The following is a 4,242-nucleotide window of genomic DNA, read 5'->3' as shown; positions in this document are numbered from 1 at the left end:
TCAAAATCAAGGAAGTATCTAACCTCTGCAGTCCCTTCTGTGTCCACCACTCAAGGCTTTTAGTGGCCTTCACAGGTGAAGACCCTGCAAAACTTCAGGTCTTTACATCTGTTTGCTCCGCCAATAGAATTCTTCAAGTGTGCACTATCATGAGCAATCAAGAGCTCATCTCAAGATACTCCTGGTGGGGGCCAGCAGGTGGCATAGTGGTTAAAGGTGCTGGCCTCCCACATGGCCAACCACAGTTCAAGTCCTGGACCTGGTAGCTTGCTTTCTCACTTTCTGCCCCCCTCCCCCTCTATGAAACTGAAAAATAATAATAATAAATAAAGTTAAATAAAATCATTCTTAAAATTAAAAAAATGATACTCCTGGTCAATAACCCAATTCCAACTTGTGATTTGGGGACTAGGCCCCTCCTCTGTAGACACACGTCACAGAGATCAAGTGCTCAGAGGCTGCACAGTGAAGCCTTGCGTGGCAATGGAGAAAGCAACCAGGGACTCAGAGACCTGCACTGTCACTGTTTAGCTGGAGGACCTTGGGCCTTGGCCTTTCTAAATATCTATTCCTTGATAGTAGGAATACTGTTAAAGTAGTTAAAATAACATATATAAAAGAGCTTCATGAGTGAAAGAAGCCAAAACTCTCTGCCCCTGAACAAGAGTCCTTTCTTTTTAATTTATATAAAACTCTAAAATGCAAATTAATCTGTAGGAGCAAAAAAGCAGAAGAGTGGTTTCTTGGGGACAGGATAGTAAGGAGGGAAAAAGTAGGAGGGAGATGTGCAAAAAGGCACAATGGCACTTCGGGCAGTGATGGATAGGTTCACTATCTTGATTGTGGGACTGATGTCATGGTTTTATATATCTGAAAACATTTACCAAATTGTAGTCTCTAAGTACATGCAACTTATGAAATGTCATTTGTATCTTGATAAAGCTGTTTAGAAATAAATAAGCTTTAAACATTAAAAACTGATAAGCAAATATTATTTTCCTGGTTTTGCTTATTTTTATGCTGGAATATAAATATGGGAGCTAGCAATCACTCCTAGATTTAAGGATTGTTATTTCTTCCTAGAGCCAAGTGTATTTCTTTGAAAATGAAAAAAAAAATCAAGTTTGTATAATCATGAATATGCTCAAGGCTCAAGGAATGTTATTGCCTCAGAGATGCAAAGAACTTTGAATGTTTTCTGGGCCACCCCTCTGTAAAACGCACCCTCTACTCCTCTCCAGCCAGTTTCCAAGTCCTGTTGATTCTGTTTCTTACACATCTCCCCTCTCTCCCTAATTTCTCTACCTCTGCTGTTCTCACCTACTCCAGGTACTACCCTGCCAGTATGGACCACTCCAACTGCCTCCAGCTAGACTCTACACACCCTAGTCCTGCTTACCTCCAATCTATTACCCAGTTTCAGCTAGAATGATCCTTTTAAATGTAAGTGTGATCCTTCTAGGCTGCTGCTTAAGACCTTAGGTTAGTTACACCGCCTTAGATAAAGACCCCAGATCTCTACCATGGCCTCCAAACTAACATGATCTGTCCAGCCACAGACTGTATCACTCTTGTTTCCTCTGTTTAGCCAATCTAGACTTTTAAAAATGTACTGCATTCCTGGGTCTAACAGATGACATAATGGTGACATACATTGCTGAACTCTCACATAGCTGACAGAGGGTAGAGACCCAGACCCGGTGGCTTCAAACTCACTCCAGGCACATGTGCATATGTGCCCAAAATCCCACAAGGAGAATGGAGGAGAAGGGACTGAAGTGTGGCCATGGCCTCTGGGGGGGGTGATTTCTTGCTTCCTTACTCTCTGGAGAGCACACGTGTTCTATAGCAAAAAATCTCTCCCCCAAAAAAAGTGCCATACTCCTTCTCAACTCCGTATTTCCCACAGGCTATTTTCTGTGCCTGAAATATTCACTGCCCTCTGTCTTAAAGCAAATCATTGAGTTTCAGCAAAAAATCAGCAAAAATATCACTTTCTTAGAGAGGATTACTTAATTCGACAGACAAGATCTGGTCCCCGTAGTTTAAATTCTTGCATCATATTTTCCTTTTCATGATTGTGCTGTATTTATCTTCCTTCCGTAAGGACGTCAAAAATATCACTTTCTTAGAGAGGATTACTTAATTCGACAGACAAGATCTGGTCCCCGTAGTTTAAATTCTTGCATCATATTTTCCTTTTCATGATTGACTGTGCTGTATTTATCTTCCTTCCTTAAGGACGTAAACAGGAATTACAGCTATTTTATTTGTGCCTTCACCACCACAGTGTCTTATATATAGTAGGTAATAAGCTGTTGCTAAATTAATGAATGCAGAACTTTCTACTACAGTCATGTACTGTTCTGTTGTGGTCCATGTGCAACCCTCCTAAATCCTTAAAATTGTACTATTTTAATCCAAATTTACATGAAATTGTAGAAGCAATATGTACACTAAGATAACCTATGGCAAGTCTTGAAAAAAATTGAAGAAATTGGTCAATAACAATTAGATTAGAACACAAAATGTATTAGGTCATCAGAAAAGTCATGATGGGGACCAGCAGTTAGTGTAATGGCTATGTCGCTGAACTCCCATGTAGTCGACCACGGTTCGAGTCCTGGACCCGATGGCTTAAAACTCACACCGGGCACGTATGCATGTGTGCCCGATATCCCGAGAGGAGAATGGATGAGAAGGGATTGCAGTGTGGCCATCCCCCCGGGGAGTGATTTCTCGCTTTCTGTCTCTCTGTCTCTCTCTGTCTGTCTGGCAAGTGCACGCGCCCTATAGCAAAAATCTCTCCAAAAAAAAAAAAAAGTCATGATGTAAAATGCAGGACTTTTCTGATGACCCAATATTTTTATCTGCTAGATTGTCAAAGATCAATAATGCAGATACTGGGGCCAGTAGGTGGCATGGTAGTCAAGGTATTGGACTAACATGGCTGACCTCAGTTGGAGTCCTGGACGTGGTGACTTAAAAATCACACCAGGTGCATTTGCGTACATGCCCAAAAATCTCAGGAGGAGAATTGAGAAGTAGGGATTGCTGTGTGGCCATCCCCCTAGTGGGTGATTTCTCACTTTCTCTCTTACTCTCTCTCTCTCTGTAACCCTCTGGCAAGCACACACTCTCTATGGCAAAGACCTCTAAAAGAAAAAAAAAAGAATGTAGATACTGCTTTGTGCTAATTAAAGTTTAAGGAAACAAGCCATATCAATCATTGTCAGTGGAAATATAAACTTACACAAACTTTTGGTGAGTCAGTGGACGTTACATACTTAGATTTTAAATGCACACTACTTTGACACATCGATCACATCGATTCCACTTATGGACATTTATCCTTCAAATATATTCACATCATTGCACAAAATACAAAATGTATTATTGAATTGTTTACAATAGCAAAAAAGTGCAAACAAATCAGTTACTCATCAGAAATGGATTGGCTAAATAAAGCATGGTCAATTAAATTCTATTATACTTTTAAACAGAATAAAATGGATCGATATATTGTCAAATATAAACGTAACACACTAGTAGATAACATTTTGTAAAATAAATATTAACTATGCAAGGAGGGAGAAAAACCCAAGAAATCACGTACTGAATTGGAGAAAGTTAATTGGCTTTCCTAATTTACAGCAAAAATTTGTGTATTATTTTCATTTTTATAGTAACATATATTAGTTTTACAATCAGATTACTCAATTAAGATTTAAAGAATATTTGGAGACTATCTCATTAATTAATGTATTTTGTTGAAAAAAATGGACCCCAGAAAATCGAAGAATGATTTCTGTCTCTCCGAACATTTACTTTTTTTTTTTTTTTTTTTAACTATCAGGCACACACGCTCACTAAAGACACAGAGACAGAGAGAGAAAAAGTGAAAAAAAACCCTTCCAGAAAGATGACCACACTGCAATTCTTTCTCCTCTGTTCTCCTTTTGGGATTTTGGACATGCATGCACACATGCCTGGCATGAGTTTCAAGCTGCCATGAGTTTCAAATCAAGGTCAGTTGTGGGATTCCTGTGCCTTAATCACTATGCCTCCTGCTTACCCCAACATTTACTTCTTTGGTCTATATTCGACTTTTTCTTATCAAAGTTTTTCTTTGGGTGATTTCCTTTCTCCATGTGGTAGAATGTTCAAACACAGAAATGAGCATATGACTCTGGCTGGTCAATCCACATATGCATCCTCCAAGACACAAGGCTTGGTCCGGGA

The sequence above is a fragment of the Tupaia chinensis genome, unplaced genomic scaffold, assembly GCF_000334495.1.
Source record: "Tupaia chinensis unplaced genomic scaffold, TupChi_1.0 Scaffold149168_1, whole genome shotgun sequence".
Classification (NCBI taxonomy): Eukaryota; Metazoa; Chordata; class Mammalia; order Scandentia; family Tupaiidae; genus Tupaia; species Tupaia belangeri.
The sequence above is the reverse complement of the archived record's forward strand: the minus strand, read 5'-3'. Positions refer to the sequence as shown.